Genomic DNA, 19,013 nt, shown 5'->3' with positions numbered 1-19,013 from the left:
CTCACAAAAACAAATTTGATGGGGTTTTTTTTGCCTTTTTTTTGTTTTATGTTGGATTATTTAATTATAATGATCTTCCACACTCTCACCTATTTCCTTACCATCAGTTGAGACACTACTATTGTTTCAGGCTTATGAAATAGCAAAAACTGAGCAATGAAGGGAAAAAATGAGAAAAGCATACTGCAGACACAGAAGAAATGAAGTCTTTTCTTTTAAAGTCACTAATTCAAACAAGCACGCAAAAAGGAAACTCAGGGAACTCATGTTGCCACAGTAATTCTGCTCTGCCTCAGAGCTCCCATCCAGCAAAGGTGTCTCTGATGTTACCTAGGTGTCATCCAAACAAAATAGTTCCAAAACAGACACTTGACACCCCTTTTTTCTCCTAACTCAGCATTTCAGCTGGAAGTAAAAAATTGACAGTCAAAACTTCTAATAAAAAATAAATTAAAAGTGAATTATTAGGAGAAAGATTAACTCCTAGGATGCCTCAATGCTTGGATCCTAGCCTGGCTGCCCTACTCATCGGGATATCCATAATACTAATTTAGAGTTAGGGCATTAGGGAAAAAAAAGTCTCCTGTTTTTAAAACGGAAAACTGCTATTCAGTTATTTCTTGAACAAATACACTTCAAACAATGTGAAGGAAATGGCACTTCCCATTTATATGAGTTTACCAACAACAATCACGATGAAAAGGGCAACGACTATTTCAGGTTTGTGAGGGCTGTCTGTTATAACAAACTGTCCCATGCTGCAGCCAGCATGGAACTTTTAGGAGCTGAGGAATTTAAATTCACAGAAATCCCCAACACAAACCACGGTTCATTATAAATGCAGTAGGAGGTTATCGTGTCCCAGAGCATCATCCATAGAATCATGGAATGATTTGGGTTGGAAGGGACCTCAAAGATCATTCATTTCACCCTCTGCCATGGGGCACCTTCCACTGTCCCAGGCTGCTCCAAGCCCTGTCCAGCCTGGCCTTGGACACTGCCAGGGATCATGGGGCAGCCACAGCTGCTCTGGGCACCCTGTGCCAGGGCCTTCCCACTCTCACAGGGAGGAATTCCTTCCTAATAGCCAAACTAAACCTGCCCTCTGTCATTTTAAAGCCATCCCCCCTTGTCCAGTCACTGCATGTCCTTGCAAATAGCTCCTCTCCAGCCTTCATGAGGGTAATGCTGCCTCTGAGGAACGAGTCAGCCACTACTGCACATCAGCCTCCTGTGAGTCCCTGTCCCCACAGAGCTCAAATCCTCCACCACCACAGTTCACTCCTCCTCCTCCTGGACCCACAGAGGTGGGTTCTGTGCTTTTTAAATGCTACCTCAAACAACAACGACAAAAAAGTAAAAACCACTCCTTCAAAGCAACAGGTTGCTCTCTTTGGGGTAGATTTCAGAGGAGCAGGGCCTGCAGCAGAACACACAACAGGCAATGTCTGCTCTCTGCTTAACCTACTCAAATCAGGAGCAAATGTAACGATGCTAGCAGGCCATCAGCAGAGTTTGGCAGGGGTAACAACAACCATAGGGAGATAAGATAAGGCTGTAGGCTTTCAAGGTTGGGAAATAAAGTATCAGGATTACCAGAGCGGTTTATAGAGACTGTTCTCCCACCCTCTTCTAAGAAACAAAACTGATCCTTTGCACTTCACCCCGAGGGAGGAAAATAATCATTAGCTTTACATTACAAAGATACATACAATACTTGCCTCCCTAAGATCAGGCTTGCCTACCCCGAGTAGCCATGTGTGTGCACAGCTGTAGTTTTTTCCATTGTGATACAACCTACCCTTACTGTGACCCTCTCTCATTAGGTCATTTCTAAAACGCAGCTCTCTGTGAACTGGGACCATGTTCTGCTGGTTTGCACAGCTCCTATTTTTGGCACTATAAATAGAAGAAACAACTTTGCCTGGTGTATTCTCCTCTGAATTATTTTGCAGGTTAAACAAACCTTTAACTGTTTCAGATAAAGCCAAGCAGAAGGTGTTTTTTCCCAAACATCCCAAGCGAAGGAGTGCATTTCCTGCTTCCCTAATTCAACCTACGGCATCAGACATCTGTAACTCTGTTTACATTCCAGCCCTTCACAACTTAATACTGCTTGAAGCATCAATAATATAGGGCACATTTCTGACTGCTCTTTAGATATTTTTTTATCTCCATGGGACTTCCTGGTTTGGGATTTTGTAGTTTACAGTTTCTCACTAATAGTAACTAGCTGCAGCATTTGGCCTTAAGAGTTTACATATTATTTAACTAGATATAAGCAGCCTATTTTAATTACAGTAAAGAGCCCTGTAGAGGCCTTGTCTGTTTTTTCCCCCTCCAACTATATCAGTTGGCTTAATAAAGATATTACCACTCCCTATAAACCAGGCTGTGATCAAGCTCCTAGATATGCTAGTCTTTAATAACATACTTTTACCACTTTAAGAAAACAAGTCCTATCAGATCTTCAGGCACTCAGATGTCCATGGCTTTAATGAAGGCAGTGTGAGCTTTCTGTAGCTCACATTTTAGTTTCTGTATGTGCACATTGCAGCACTTCTAAGAAAATCACTCAGCCCCCCCAAACCGAGAGTCATCTGCTCCTGTCACTGTCACAGCTTAGCATTGAACTGCACTCCTAGGACAAGCTCTCCTTTCCCTAGGGGATGTAGAGCATAGGCTTCCATCTCCTCTGCAGGCAGGGCCAGCAAGAGGTCTGTTCCTACAAGGAAATTCATGGGATCATAGAATGACTTGAGTTGGAAGAGACCTTAAAGACCATCTCATTCCTAACACCTTTCCGTGGGCAGGGACACCTTCCACTATCCCAGGTTGCTCTGAGCCCTGTCCAACCTTGGACACTTCCAGGGATCCAGGGGCAGGCACAGCTCCTCTGGGCACCCTGTGCCAGGGCCTCACCACCCTCACAGGGAAGACCTTCTTCCCAGTATCCCATCTAAACCTGCTCTCTGGCAGTTTGGAGCCATTCCCCTTGTCCTGTCACTCCAGGCCCTTGTCCTAAGTCCCTCTCCAGCTCTGTTGGAGCCACTTAAGGCATTGCAAGGGCCTCTAAGGTCTCCCCAGAGCCTTCTTCAGGCTTAACAACCCCAACATTCATACCTGTGTCATACCTGTATCCCTGACATCTCTGTCATCTTCAGGTCCTATATTTCTCGTATGCTGTCACTACACATGCTCTCTGACCCTCATTTAGATAACTTTCCATGATTTATGCCACTCCTTTTGAGAGCAAAATTTATGCCCAGGGTTGGCACTACGTGCAACTAACCCTGACTCAGACTAGCCAGCATCTTGCTCCTGTTGGTGTTTCATTCAATCCTGCATTTGAAGCCAAGGTGAGATACTGAGACTTCCGTTTTCTTATTTCACAGGACTGCTTTTTCTCTGCAAGGTGTCAAATTAGTACCTGAACGTCACCTACCAAATCAGCCTTGCATATTCACAACTCTTCTAGCATTTGCAAGCAACATTACTACAAAGGAAAGCTGAGACAGCTTGATTAAGCAACTTGCCCAAGGTCATACAGGAAGTTGTAGAAGAGTTGGAAACAAAAGCCAGATCTTCTTAGCTCCTGTCCAACCCTCTCTGGAATGAAAAGGCCAAACTGCTGTGTGGAAGTATTAGCAGTCGTAGATCTCATCCTATAAATTTCATAATGAATTCACAACTTAGCAAAAAAAAAAATGTGCAGAGCTCCCATCTCTGCTTTCCCAGGAAAAAACCCCACGGTTGCAGCTGGGAAGTGTTCCCCAAGCTCTGAGTGGCACTGGCTGTGGCCACAGACCCTCTGCTTACACAGAAAGCAGAAAACAGGGAACAGCTATATCCTGCAAGGCCATTTCATGCAAACAGGTTCTGCCATCCTTTTTCCAGTTCCCATCTCTCCAAGAAAGTGAAAAAAGTACATCTACTGGAAAAGCTGCTGAAGTCACCCAAGAGCAAGCATGAAATCGTTCAGGATAGCAAAAGGAGCATCCAGAGTGCAACAAAGGCAGTATTTATGTCTACACTTCTCCCTGTCTGCGTGGCTCTTGGTGATAGCCACAGGAACAAACAATGGCCTTGGCCCCTGGGCTGCAAACGGTTCGCTGCAGAGCCCAATTAAGTCTAAACACAGGCACAGGAATCTGCTAATGCGGACAGGCCCACACAATAGGGTCTCATCCTGGCTCTGCCCTGCTCCTGCTGAGCACCACCTTGCTGGGAGGAGAGCCCCCCATCACCAGTGAGGCTCTTCCCATGGAGAGGTCCTGCTCCACCTCAAAGCCCAACACAAACGGGCACGGTTCCACTCACTTTGGGGAGGATTCTGGCTCCAGGCAGCATCAAACTCATGCCCAGCTGCATGATGAGTTGGGTGATCTCAGGCTACCACACACGTGTGTACACACACAGGCAAAGGGCAGTTTAAGAGTGATCTCCCTTCCCAAATCTCCATCAGGTTCAGGGCCCGCTGACACAAACACTTCAAACAGCCCAGGCAGCCTCAAGAGCAGTGCCAAGAGCAGATAGCGGCTTCAACATTGTCTCGGTACACAGGATGCCGGCCCTGACATCATTTAGCGGAGACAATGCTCGCCCTCTTTCTTTGGGAACCATGTAAAAAAACTTGGCCCAATATAAAACGACTTCAAAGACACATTTCTGTGCCAGCCAGGATGCATCAAAGTTGGGAAAGGAACGACCCAATTCACCTGATCCAGGGAGCTGATAGAGAAGCGCAGGGAAGCAGCTTTTATCGATGTACCTTCCCAGCACTTCCTTCCTGTCCCCAGTGCTATTTAAGCCCCTTGCCTACCTCCAGCCAGACCTGCCCATTCTCCGCTCTAAGGAGGAGAAAGGAAAAAGCAAAGGGAAGCCCTAAAAAAAGGCGTCCCTGCAAATTTCTGTGCAGTTACCGGGCAGTCATATCCTTCTGCTTTCCCCTGAAAAATCAAGTATCACCTTATCGTTTCCTCACCAAGATTAACTCCTGCTTCCTGAGGAGTATTTCTGAGGTAGAAAGCAGAGGTGGTGGAAAAAAAAAAAATAAAATAAAATAAGGAGGGGGGGGAAGCCGAAAAGCCCAATCTGTCAAGCTGCATTTTAGAAGAAAGGAAAACTGAAAAGTGAACGTATTTAACATGAGCTATTTCCTGCACTCAGGAGGGAAGAAAGCATGCTACTAACTGTGTGCATGAGGAGATCTGCACTAGTGTTATCTCTGACCTGCAGCTTAGCCCTTGTGTCTCAGCTGCCAAAAAGCTCCTATTCAACGTTATGCTGAGTTCATCAATGCTCCACGTGTCAGGATCCTAACAGGAAAAAGCAGGACAGACAGTCACTCTATTCAACTGCCTGGGGACCCCATGACAACTAAAATCCCCTTGCAGACTGTCCATATCAACCTACGGCAGGTCAGAGCGCGTAACCCCTCCAGAACTGCAAGCCTGAGCCCACACCCTTTCCCCTTGTCAACATTGTCACTTTAAAACAGCCCATCTAGCCTTATCACCAAACCTGGAGTAAGTATGACAATTAAGATGGATTGCAAAGCCTGCATGCGCTTTACAATTAACAATAACTTGGCAGCGTGTCCCACGCAACTGTTGGGTGGTATGGCAAGAACTTTATCCCTGCTTAGTACTGCATTAGCATATTTAGTAGGCTGCAAGACATAATTCCTCAGATATGAACATATTTTTGTCTTTTCAAAAAATCTGCAATTAAGCCATAACGTGCAGGCAGTGTGCAGCCGGCGGTAAACTTTGGTATTAGGGGGACTGTGCTGAAACGGCCCTTTCTGACCTTATGGCAATTATCTATTTAATAAGGAACATATTCATTTTTTTTTTAAGTGTCCTAACAGGGTCTTCTCTAGGAAGCAATAATATTACAAAAACTACAGCTGATATTCAGCCCTTCATTCCCTGTGCTCAAGAGGGTCTGGGGGCAGGTATTTCAAAGCAGGGGCATTTTCAAAGCTGGGGTTGTCTCAATTTTTAGTTTAGAAAAGGCAAACTCTTTCTTTCTGCCATGAATTTTTAAACCGTAAGGTTAATTAAATGTTTGCATAAAAGAAATAAGCCTCAATTAAGCAGCATCTTCCTCTGTGTCTTGTGTAGCTCTTTTTTTCCTGTCCAGGATTCTCACGTTTGTAGGTAAACTAACAGTCTTCTGAAGTAATTAAATGCATTTGAGGAGCAGTTATTTAGCGCAGCCTAACTTTATCGATTTCCTCCGTGCTTCACAAGACACTCTCAACCCCACTAAGCTTTTTAAGTCTGTTTACGGTGTACATTTATCTAGAAAATCTGATCAGGTGGGGGGGAGGCAAAGATCTTGCCTCGATAACCCGGACATTGTCCCCCTTGACATCTGTGTTGCTGGTGGACAGGATATCCTGCCAAATGCAAGAAGACAACTGCGTGACCCACCTTGGGCAAGAGGCACCGCGGGCTGATGCGAGCACAGCGGGAGCGGGTGCTGCCTCTCGCCGCCCGGAGCCGCATCCTCGGAACACAAAGAGCAGCCAGAGAGCCTCTGCAAAAAAAAAAAAAAAAAAAAAAAAGCCAGGGGAAGGAAAAGAAAGTAAGTAAATAAATAAATAAAGAGGTGGTTTAGGTGAGTAGAACACATTCGAACAAGGAAAGCAGATGAGGGGCAACAAATGCAATTCAGCAGACAAAGTCTTTCTTCATAAACCCAGCAGAGGAACGGATTAAACCACCTGGCAATCTTGGCAGGAAAAAAAGAAAATCTCAGGCGGTGACAAAACCAAACAGGTGGAACAGGTATAAAACTTTTGCTTCCCAATAATACCCCTCTCTTCCCTGGAATGCCTGGACAGGTGCAGAAGTTCAAGTTACAGCATGGAAGTGGCAAATAAATACACAGCATTAGTGCCTGATGTGCTCGGCGAGCAAGCGGGGATGTTAATAACTGGCAAGGTACACTAATCTCTGATTGCAACATTTGGTTTACCTTAATCTGGAGGGACAGCTGTATTAAAGAGGGAATTATACTAATCAGTTCAAGGCCCTTGCATATAAAACTTCCCATTAGGCTTAAAGTACAACAGCTTACGCTCATTCTCTAGGAGCCTTACATCTGGTTCTGAATAAGGCTGTCTCTCATTTGCAAGGTACAAACCGAAAACAAGGGAGGGGGGAGCTGACAGTTGCTGGAGGATGGTTGATAGAAGAACAAGCTACTAATTCTTTGAAATTTTTTACAGCGCAAAACTGGCTGTAAGGCATCTTAATACTAAAAAAAACAGGCATGTGTTATCAACCCTAGGCCATTTTTTCCTGTTACCGGAGGTGACCAACATAAAATAAAATTGATGATGTCAGTCAAAAACAGCTAAGCACAAAGCTTGGCTTTGTTATCTTAAGTCAGAAGGTATGATAGGCCATGCCATATGGCTGTAATCCTCCTATATCTCCCATCACCTAACAGGCAACCTTCATGTAGCATGACCTTATTTGGCTGGTCTCAGGTTAGGGCTGCCCAAAGGGGATTTTTCTGTTTCTGCTATATCCAAAGGTTTATGTTGATTTTTTTTTCCCTCTTTTTTTTTTCTTTTTTTTTTTTTTTTTTTTTTTTTTTTGAGCCCTGCAAACTATAAATCCGACTGATTACTCTGCACTCTTTTGCTTGACTGAGCCTTTACAATCAGACATCCCCGTTAACAATAAGCTCCTAATGAATCAAACATCTATGGCATTAGTTTCACCTAGCTGCCTCTTTCCCATGCACTGCAGCTCTTTGTCAGACCTGGCTTGATGAGAAAAGCTAGTGACACTTGGTGCACCTATTGATAAACAATTCAGTAATGAGGGGCATAACAAAAATTACCTAAAACAACCTGATTAAAAATGACAGGCAAAGGGTACTACAGAGCTTTGCAGTTAAGGTAACTCTCCTATATTGGGAGGGATGAAAAAAATAATTAGGTGCAACACAACTTGCTGTAAAATTGCACATTTTGGCACTTTTCTCTTCCTCCCCCCCTCCTTCTTTTTTTTGGGACGAGGAGTGTGATGGGTGTTAAAAGGAAAACGTTCCATCATAGTTTATAAGAGATTCATCTTTTTCAGAAAATTTGCAACTCAATAAGCTTTTTCTCTCTCCTTTTTGAAACAGCACATTAATGGTAAAATGCATTGCTATTTGCAATCCAACTTTCTATCCATAGCAAATTCCTATATTATAACTCAGCATTTTACTTCCTTTGTTTAAATATTGGTTTTGTTGGTTAAGAGAACATGTGGGCTGTAAACAAAGGATAAATAAGCTGTGAAAATAAAAGCAGGCTCCAAGGAATAAATAAGAACAAAATGGAAAAGACTGCACCAGGCTCCTGCGATGAACACAGGGATCTCTTTGTGAGAGGGGGAAAAAAATGTGTTAAAAGGGCACATACTGCAACTCTGAGGCAAACTTTGAAATGGAAGTGTGGAAGCATAAGAGCATTTGATTCCAAATCAGCAATGTGTGGGTTTGCATTTGCGTAGCAGCATGTTGGGAGGGTTTCAATCAGTGCACAGATGCACTTGAAAATCAAATATGGACATGGGGAATGTTTTTGGATATAGCAAATGAGGACTGATGACATGTTTACACTTTGCACATGGATCCAGTACAAAACCATACCCTGCAAAGAAACAATAACCACCATTTGCTGCTTTCAGGGCTGGAACAAAATGGTGGCAAAAGAAGGGAATACAAGGGAGTGTCTATTCCCACCTGGAAGAGGGCTGCACCGATTCCCTGCCTCTGGGTTCATTTTGCATATCTCTCACTTGAGAAGGGGACTTTTAAACCAATATTGAAAAAAAATAAAGACATGTCAGCTTGAAAAAAAAAAACATGTGAGAGGAAAAGGGAAGAAAAGGCAAGTTTCAAACATCAGTGATGGCTTTCTATGCTGTCAAAATATTTTCTTTACAGAAGAATTAAAATTATAGTTGGAATGTTGCTGGAATGAAATAGGGAATAATAGTAAGCAAAGGCACTTTCATCATCTCCAATGGAAAACTGCCATTTTGACATTATTTCAGTATCTGTCTCTATATATCCTTAAAGGAGAAATTCCTGGCTTATAAATCCCAAGTTGGGCTGAGTTGTTAATGAAAGTTTATCAAGATGGCAAAACTTTTTTAAAAAGGAAATAGTAGTTGCAGGCAATTGCATCTGACCAGACTATAATGTATCCCTCTGGAAGGCAGCTCCAGCTCACAGTATGAAGTAATCGTTTGTGAATGTTTTCCAAACTGTGATGCATATTTTACATCTTAAAGAAAGAGACAAAAGTTAGCTATCTATGACAACAGGGAAAAACATCTGTTCTACACTTTCCCCTAATCAGACATTAAAGAAATGCACATGAACAAATACCCTGAGTTTTAAACTTTCCATGAAGAGTTCATTTCAAACTTTCAAGAGGGTATCATTGCAGATCAAATAGTCCTTCAGACATTTGACTTCTGCTACTGATTATTAATAATAATCAGCCCATTTTCCCTTACACTTTCCAGCATGAATTCAAAATGTCAAAGCTAATTTTCTCATCAGCCTCGGGCTTTTTTAAAACATCGCAAACTTGAGATTTCTGTCCTCTTCTCACATGCTTGGGATTTGCCACAGCATGGGGTTAGAGCATCCAACTTCCACAACTGTTCATGGGGTCAACATTTGTCCAGCTGAGACCCAACAGCTGGATTTTTTACAGAAGTACCTGAATCTGAGGTCTCTTGGCCCTTTTTCTGGCACTCGTCCAGCCCAAAGCCCATGGTTTTGTCTTGGTGGCTTTAGAAACTCACTGGCATTTTGAATAGAATGGACTTATCTCTGAAGTCAAGCTACAGCTTTCATGAGAAATTTGTACAAGTAAGACATTATTTAGTAAGATAAGACACTCAAATCATTGAATTTTAACACCTTCCTCTCTGCGTGTTGCTAGAGAGAGAGATTTGGTTACACTTTGCACCACACTGTCCTATCTGAAATGATTCCAAAGAGCTCCAGTGAGAAGCCATTCCCCCTTGTCCTGTCACTCCATGACCTCATCCAAAGTCCTCTCCAGCTCTCCTGTAGCCCTTTAGGTACTGGAAAGTACCTGTGACCAGTCAGTGATCCCAGGTACAATATATCTATCACATTTCTTCAGCCCTGTTCTTCAAACTTCTATTTTCTGAGCATATGCTCCTTCCCCTAAAGGATTTAGCAAAAAGGTAAAGCAAACTCCAGCAAGTGATGCTTCCTTGCATTACAAGCTCAGTGAGAGGTGCATCTAATGATGCCTTCCTCCAGATTTTGCTTCAGCCCCTCTGCCATGTTATTTTGCCCAGTGTTTGTACATCCAACAGCAAAAGGAAGAGCATGTTAAATATCCAGGAATAAAAGTTATAAGAGATTATTCTTAAATACCACCAACCTTATAAAACTATGCAAACAATATACATTTCTGAGTTGTTTGCATGATTTTCCTTTCTAGTACAGAGTAAGGCATTTCCATTTGTGTCTCAGATAAAAATGCAAAGTGTCATTTCCTGTTGATAGCCAACAAGAAATATGTTTGTGCTTTGAAAACCCTTTAATATGCCATCTTTTTTACTTGGGAAAGGAACAGACAGTCCAGTTGCTATAAATTTATCATGATTTCCAACTGATAGAAGTCAGTGGAAGGTAACACATTACCCTTCCAGCCATACATGGAGCCAGAGCCGGCACCACGGAGAGAGGGTTGAGCTGGAGGATACCAACACTACCTCCACCATCACAGGACAAAATATCACTTGGAATGATTCTATCACCTTCCCTCGTGCAGCTTTTGAACATGAGTCTATTTGATATTAGAGACAACTTAGTCAACTCACTGTAAGGGCACTCTTATATAAGAAAGCAAAAACTCATCGAATTCATAATTCAGCTTCAGCTGGTTCTGATGCTCAGTGGGCAGACATGAGCTCAGCTGTTTGTCTCAACAGAACAAACTTCATTTCCATTGACAGTAAATTTGGCCTTTACTTCACATTTTGGGAGAGAATCTTGAAAAACAACTTGCACCAGTATGATTTATTTATTTTTTTCCCCCTGTTTCTGAGAAGTTCGTTGGAATAGACTCTTATGTGACTATGCAGTAAGGCCAAGGTTGGTATTTAAAACAAATAAAAGGAGACAAAATATTCAATTCTCAGTTTTAGTTTTAAAATTATTTGTTGTACAGTGAAGCCTGAAACATACCACCAATATTAGGGCTAGGATTTTCAAGGCTATAGGTGAACCAAGATATGCACCAGCTAAATACTAAAATTCACTTAGGATGAGACACCCAAAGCAGTGAGGCTGGTCCCCAAGAGCCACCTTACTATCAGAAATGCATTCAAAGGGTATTCTTACCACCTCTAATATTTATCCAATAAAAATAAAATTTGTGGAGCTTCAGCTGCCCCATGGTTAATGGCAAAGTTATATTTATTTTTCAGCACTTGAAGATCTGGCCTGATTAAATAAAACAGCCAATTAGGAAAGACTACAAATTTATGTAAGCCATACAGTCAGTATGTTCTCCCTATCACCACAGAGACCAGATTTTTCCCATCACAGGTCTTTAGTTCAACACTTGCTCAAAATTCCAAATTTGAGAAGTGCCACAATTTTGAAAGACTTTCCTGAAAGCCAAGCATTGAGAATTTAGGTGCCTTTCCTCAGGGCAACATCTTATTTAGATCAGGAGATCATTTTCCTTCCCTGCTCTTGAGAAACATTTTGCTATTCACTCGGTGTGTCCTATTAGCAGAAAATAGAGAAAGTTCTGATGCATCATAGCACGCATCTGAAATTCTAATTAACAAGAAGTCATCTGTAGTTGTCCAACATCATATTATTAATTCACAAAGCAATAAAGGGATATATTTCAGACTGAACGAGAAAATAGGTACTGAATGGGGTCAGAGTATTTCACTACACATAATTTGTCATGATCTTTAACTGTTTCCAACCTGCAGAAGTCAAGTTGTACAATGCCTTACCGTGAATAGAATTTCTCACCTATATAGAGCAGTTACACCACTATGATTTACTCTTGTGAACTTAAAACCTGAATTATTTCTAAATCTATATAACCCAGGGGTGCATAAGGAAGTATATTTTTACTGCAAATATGTAGACTTTTGCCCTTTATGTATTTTTGAGCAAGAAAGGCTCTTCCCGAGCCACTATAATATATATAATATATTGGCATTATGATCAATACATAAATTAATTTGTTTGAAAATTATATTCAATAACAGGAATGGTAGTTTTGACAAAAAAAAAAAAAAAAAAAAAAAAAAAAAAAAAAAAAAAAGGCACATCTCAGTTAAACTCTAACCAACTTTACGTTCCAAAAGTCTCAGGAAGATTTTTTTTTATCCTACACCCTGAAAATGCAGGTTTTTCAAAATTCATGGTCAATGAGTAAAACTTGCTTCTTCCTTCTTGTTTCAAAAAATTAACTTTATGGGAAATTATGGGAAATCCAGAATGACTCATGCATTTACCCATTACTTTTCCAGCAAGACGTTTCTCAGTTACTAGAATTTTATACAATTAGTGCTCTGAGAGTGCTTTAAAGGGAAACCTGTAAAAGGAAGGTAAAAACAAATCAAAGTTAATCTTGACTGGCTGGAAAAAAATGCTTAAATCAATGTGGTGATGGTTCATCTACTCATCATTGAGCCATTACCTAGGAGATGAATATCTGCTGTAGCAGATATTTTATTTATTTTTAATACAGATTTACCACTGCCTCAGTTCTGCAGACCCATATGAAGCCAAAGTCATTCCAGACCTCCCCTGTCACACTGTTTACTCCTCATATTTTATTCATCCCTGTTTGCTCTTTGCATTGGTTACAGAGATAAACACATACAAATATTGTGATGTTCAGCAAGTTCAGTGCAACGAGAGAGGGCAAAAGCCACCATCTCCCATTTATAGTATCCTGGAGAGAGTGACAACATCATAATTCTCCTAAAGACGAAAAGCCTTTTAATATAAGATTTTCTTTAACTTAAACCTTACCTTGAAGAGTAACCCTGCAAAGTTTAGAAGTATTTTTAACATTTCTTCACCCCATGCAAATGTCAGGATAAAACATGTTTCCAGTACAATTTTAGAGGTAGAAACCTCATTGTCAGGGGTTCAACATACAAAAAGCTTAAGGACATAAGGGTTATGAGTAAAGAAAGGACAGTTTGGGAGCCCTATGGACACACAGGGCCTGATACTTATATCCGACTGGCACGAACAGAAATGCTAAATTTGTTCAAATCAGTGGTGTTTGACCAGGGATCAGAATCAGAGCTGTGATCTATATGTGTGACTTTTACTGGAAGCTGCAAAACTTCCCCAGAAAAGTAACCCCTGGGGGGTTTAGACAATGCACATCTGAGCAGCAAAGGCTACTTGGTAATTGTGACAAAGTGAAGTGTTTCATTCTGGTTCCTGAACTGGAACAGATGACTGTTTCTTCTTTTAAGGAGATGAGAGTAAAAAGGGAGCCAATCCAATCTCTGGAAGAAAAGCCTACGATGCAACCTCAAAATAAATGCACTTATTTGCATATACAAACACTATATGTACCCACTAATATCCCTTCCTTAAACCGTGAGGAATATCACATATGCTACAGCTCACACCAACCAGAATAATGAGGGAGGTGTTGGGTTTTGATATTTTTGTAAGTTCATATAACTCTACAGTCAAAGCAACTCTAGGTTCATAAGAGCTATCACACAAGAAAAAGGGACTTATCACAAACAAGTTTGTTTAATCATCGGCTGCCTTAACTTCAGTCCTCTCTCTGACCTGTATGTCTCCAGTCTGTGTTACAGTCTGTATTGCAGCCTAATCACACAGAAAGGCAAACTCTGAACAACTACTGTCACCTCCCTCTCTCTTTTCCTTTCCCAGCAGGTTAAACGTGGAAAATGCTAAAAATCTCCTGGGAGCGAGTCTAAAAATGAAGTGTAAATAGGTATGGAAAAAAAAAAAACTATGAGAAAAAGTGTTATGGAAGGTGCCTGAATGGCAAAGTGCAAAGGGTGACAAGAAGAAAATTGTGATGGCACACAAAAGGCGAGGGAACAAGAAAGATGTGATACAATAGATAGCTGGTGAGAGCCTATCCACTGCCTGGTCGCTCCTGTTCCTCCCCCTCAATACCTTCATTTTTTTTTTTTTTTTTTTTTTTTTTGTTATGATAAAGGACATTCATGATCAGTAACAATGTTATAATGATAGTAAATGTGGGATTTAAGGTATATAAAACCTTCAGCCAACATTAGAAAGCCACCAAGGGGGAGTTACCTTGCACGAGGTTCTATTTAGTGATGGCTCCACTCTTTCACTCCCTGACTGCAAATCAGCATTTTTAGTGGACAATAGGCTCAGCAGTGGCCTTATGATTGCCTCTTTTCAAATGGAAATGGCTATCCTAACTCCTCTGCCAGGTTTTTCTTACTATAGCACAAATTGCAGTTTACAAGGCTCTAAGGGGAAAAAAAAATCTTAGCTGAATATCTTTTTTTTATTCGACAAACTGACATGTAAATTACCCTTTAAGTGCTCCACTCTAGGGCTCTGATCATCTCCTAATTGTCACAGTCAATTGTAGCCAACAGTCTCTTCAATCCCAAGCGCTTTGACAACAAGCATAAGGATCAAAGCAGAATCAGCTCCCTTCAATATCCTTCTGTTTAGGATGCTACAAAAAACCTGAAAAAGAAAGGTGTAAGGGCATTAGTGGAGAAGGAACTGAGAGGAGGACGTACTATACCAGTCATTTTCTTCTTCACTAATATTATATATCCTTACATACTCTGTTATCCCACGTTCAGCATGAATACATAAACATCCCAGACAATAAATATGGTTTAAAACAACTCGCATGTATTACTACTTTAAAATAAATGCATAATGCATTTCTACTGCTTCCTGCATGCCTCCCTCCAACTTTCCCTTCGACTCGGGAATGAATGCAACACCAATTATTTTTTAAGCTTTTTTTTTTTCCCCAGTGCAGTCCTATCGTGTCTTCCAGGATGATCTGGGCTGTAAAACAGCCTACCCAGATGGAAACCCACCCCAAGTTGTATTCATGGGGCCAGTTTGACTGAGACACGAAGCAGGTTGTCAGTGCAGCCCTGCCTTTGCTTTCTGAAGTGCCTATAACCCAAGGTCAGGCATAGGCTGGAGGAAAACCCTCTCATTCAGCTGGAGTCCAACTCTGAGAACAGCCAGTTTCAGTCACATCCAAAACGACTGGGAAGAAATACAAGAATAAATTCAGCAGTTCTAAAAGCCTGCCCAGGGAAAAAAAAAAAAAAATCCTATAATTCTGAAGGAAGATTCACCTTTTATTGCATTCCAGACCGCTTTAAATCAGCGCCACGCTACATGGCAGAAATTTTTGTACTGGCTGGCTGTGTTTGATGATACGAGCTTGCTCGCTCTGCAATACGCTTTCATACCCTCAGTGCCTCGCAGACGCCTTGTTGGAGTCATGTTTCCAGGGAATGGGAGTAAGACAGAGCTATTCTGAGCCACATTTCTGCTTCAAAACTTGTTCTTCACAAACGTAGCGGTAACTCCCACAGAGGCTCGCGAGCAGCTTCTGCCACGCGGGCTGCAGGGGAGGAACCGCGCGGCTGCTGCAGGAGATGTGCTGCTGGAGTGGGAGAAAACCTGCAGGAGGCCAGGGAGGCAAGCTGGGGATGTGCCACAGGCATCTCCAAATGGATAACCAGGCTCAGCAGGGTTAGGCAACCGGAGCCTTTGGGCCTCTCCAATGATCTTGCTACCATAGAGAAAGCAAGGAAGAGACTTCACCCGTTATCCTGGAGCTCTGTCTCTTCTGCTCCTGAAAAAGATACAGGTTAAGTCCCTCGAGTAAAACAAAATGGGAATTCAGAGTTCAAAAGCTATTTGCTCCTTCATAAGAAATAAACACACTCCTTACATCTGTTTTTAAGGAATTTAACATTTCTTGAAGATGATGCACTTTATCCCTTGTCTCACATGACACTGAAGGAATGGTTGGATGAGGCAGCTGGATGAGCATCAAAACCTGCTGCCCCCATCATACTTTCCACACTCAAATTCTGTGTAGAAGATGAGCTGAGTCAGAATTACAAACCAGCAGAAAACCAGTCACTTATTTAACAGCCCACCAAGAGAAGGGTTTAAGGTAGGTCTTCCCAAGCCATCACCTACAGCACACTCCCCAAAGACCAAAAGGTTTAAGACACAAACAATAACCTTATTTTTACATAGAGAACACTCTGAGTTTGTAGGGAAGATACAGCGCAGATACAACAAGGCTTCCTACAGAGCTGCCTCTTCACCCAAATGTGAATAATACAAAGGTACAAAGACTGGTGAGAGAACGTTTTTGATAATGAATAAGAACAAGAAGTCAAAATTTCTCATGGGAAAGATATTCCAAAAAATGATGAGTGGGAAACATCAAAAGCAGTCATTTGAGTGATGTTGAAATAATATAGAAGGTTAATCTAATATATAATTTAAAATGAATACAAACCCAAAATTACAAAATTGAATTGAAACATTTGTCTTGTCAAGCTGTTTTATTTCCATAATATCAAAGGGAAATATTTTAACTCTTTCCGATCAAAAATTTTACCAAAAAAAATTCATACTCTGAAGAAGAGTTTCCAGCTTAACAGTGCAAATTCACTTTACCCAACAGCAAATTTGCAAATATTTTTCAGCCTTGTATTAAGATCAATATGTTCTCCAGCTAAGTTCTGACATGACTTTAGTTAAAACATATACAATATTTTCCTAGATAATCCAATATAAAAGGTAAGTCCCATTATTTTTTAGGAAGACTATTCCAAGACACTAGGAGACCTTCCAAATTAAACCTTCCCAACATTACCAAATTTGTGACTGTTTACCTCACTAAAATTAACTTGAAGTATAAAAATATTTTCACCTCCTCATTCACACACAAGAGGAGGCACATGCTGAGAAAAAGCTGCAAGTCACCTGGATTGTAATTGATTAACTTTTTTTTTAATTTATACCTCAGAAAAAATTCCAAATAATAGGACAGCTAACATACCCTGGGCTATTTTCTCACCTTGCTTGAAAACACCTCCAAATAGTTGTTCCATAAAACTGTTAGTTCCAAGTTCAGTCGGTGGAGTTGCTGCTGATAGACTCCAGAGAGTTGAGTAGCACAGAAATCATGGACATTTTCCTTGTTTCCAGATGGTAAATCACAATAAAGAAGGTTAAAACAATGTTATTTCCCTATCAGAACATTTTTGTGGAGATAATTGCTATAGTTTGCTAAGTACAGATTTCATTACTAGAAAGTAGTAGAGGTCCATATGACAATGACTAGAAGGAGATAATCTCAATGAGAGGGTTTTTACTTAAAACAAGGGACACGTTATAGAAATAGTTGAAAAAAACCCTTCCCTATCACAAAATATATTATTTTTTTTTCAACACATGGAACAGCAGTAGAGCTGTTTGATGCACTAAGCCATTTGCTGCACATTTCATTATACTCCAGATCTGCACTTTATTTATTACAGGTGATTAACAACTGTCTTGCATGACAGTAATGAGGGAAAAGGGCCACAACGTGGCTCATGCACCGGAGCAGCCTGCAGGAAAGTGGCTCCTCCAGCTGTCTCCCACGAATTGTGGGTGTGCCAGGAAGCACAGGGGTTCCTCTGGATGTGGTACCCCAAAAAGGGAGCACTGAATGCTGATCAGAGTTTGGCTTCTGAGAGGATTCTGGTGCCCTTTCCTACAGACTCTCGCAAAACCCCCCAGTCTGGTTGCAAAGGAGAGCAATAATAGTGCCCATTGTGCTGCTGACATTTCTCTAGGAGGGGGTGGCTCTTCACCAAGCAGTTGTGTTTCCTTATTTAGTTCTCAGCCATAAGCATGGATTTCTGCAGCCCTTTTCTTTTTTGTGTGTGCTTTTGGAAAGTAAAAGGATGGGAAGTTACATTTTGGGAGCCTTGGAGACAGTCAAAGCACGTGCACTGACGTGATATGAAAGTCCGTGGCCACAGGAACCACTTGAGGACTATTGCAAGGCTCCTGATACAGCTCTTAAATGACTGATGATTAACTCATGTGCTCTGGTCATTAAATCCTTGTTCAACTCAGCTTTTCAGGCAACAAACCGTTTCCCTCTGGGATGCCTTACAGGTATCTGTGCTGAGTTTGCTAAGAATGCACATGAGGTCATTACCTCTGCAATGGCCAGAGCCAGGTGAAGAGCCTTCAGAAGACCTCAGGAAGCCACGGGCTTACACCTCAGCTGGGATTTGGTTTAAGCAGCTCACATGCCCCTTTTTAAGTCGTTATTTCTAGCTAGGGTTGGTGACAGCAGCTCCTTCTGTGCAAAGGCTGAAGTTCAAGCCAGCAGTAACAGCACTTGTACAATTCCTTGCTCTTGGGGAGAAGAGGCATTTTTTGGGTGTCTTCATAGCTCATTAGCACAGTTTCTACTGCAGTTAGCTCTACTGCACAGCTCCCTCTCCAGCCACATCCTCCCAAGCCCAGGAAAACATTCCAAAGCTATTTTACAGAAGAGGACATAGAAACTCTTTTAACAGTGGGATCCAAGTCTATTAAAAGCCAATGAGATGTGCCGTCCAGCGAGCTCACCAAAGTCATGAAAAACTGGTGTCAGAGCCAGGGCCAGGCCACAGCAGCTCCCAGGGCCTAATCTGTGCTCTGGTATCACAGAGATCTTCCTGCTGTTAACTCCTGAGAGGTCACCTCCAGGCAGCTGAGCGCACACCAAGGATGCTCTGCTCCCTTCCAGGCTCCTGCATGACAAAACCCAGAACAAGGGCATCATTCAGGGGAGCTGCCATTGGAGCTGGGTTGTAAAGAAAGCTGTTTCAAATAACAACCAGGGAGTCAGAGAAGTTGTGTCTAATCACATGTCTGTTGAGAAGAATACT

General features: G+C 41.7%; 1 long non-coding RNA gene across 2 annotated transcripts; it reads right to left on the bottom strand.

The window, feature by feature from the left end:
* Nucleotides 1-12,606: 12,606 nt before the first annotated feature.
* On the bottom strand, nucleotides 12,607-18,778 carry LOC128790700 (uncharacterized). 2 transcript variants are annotated; one of them, XR_008431824.1, is made up of 5 exons: nucleotides 18,712-18,778; nucleotides 17,159-17,278; nucleotides 15,408-15,913; nucleotides 14,610-14,769; nucleotides 12,607-12,631 (listed from the first exon to the last, which is right to left on the bottom strand). It is a non-coding gene; the product is annotated as an uncharacterized LOC128790700 (long non-coding RNA). The 2 variants fall into 2 exon arrangements; XR_008431823.1 differs by having other exon boundaries at nucleotides 15,525-15,913.
* Between the last annotated feature and the right edge of the window lie 235 nt (nucleotides 18,779-19,013).

The sequence above is a fragment of the Vidua chalybeata genome, chromosome 7 (assembly GCF_026979565.1).
Source record: "Vidua chalybeata isolate OUT-0048 chromosome 7, bVidCha1 merged haplotype, whole genome shotgun sequence".
NCBI lineage: Eukaryota > Metazoa > Chordata > Aves > Passeriformes > Viduidae > Vidua > Vidua chalybeata.
This window is presented reverse-complemented; position numbering and strand designations above follow the sequence as displayed.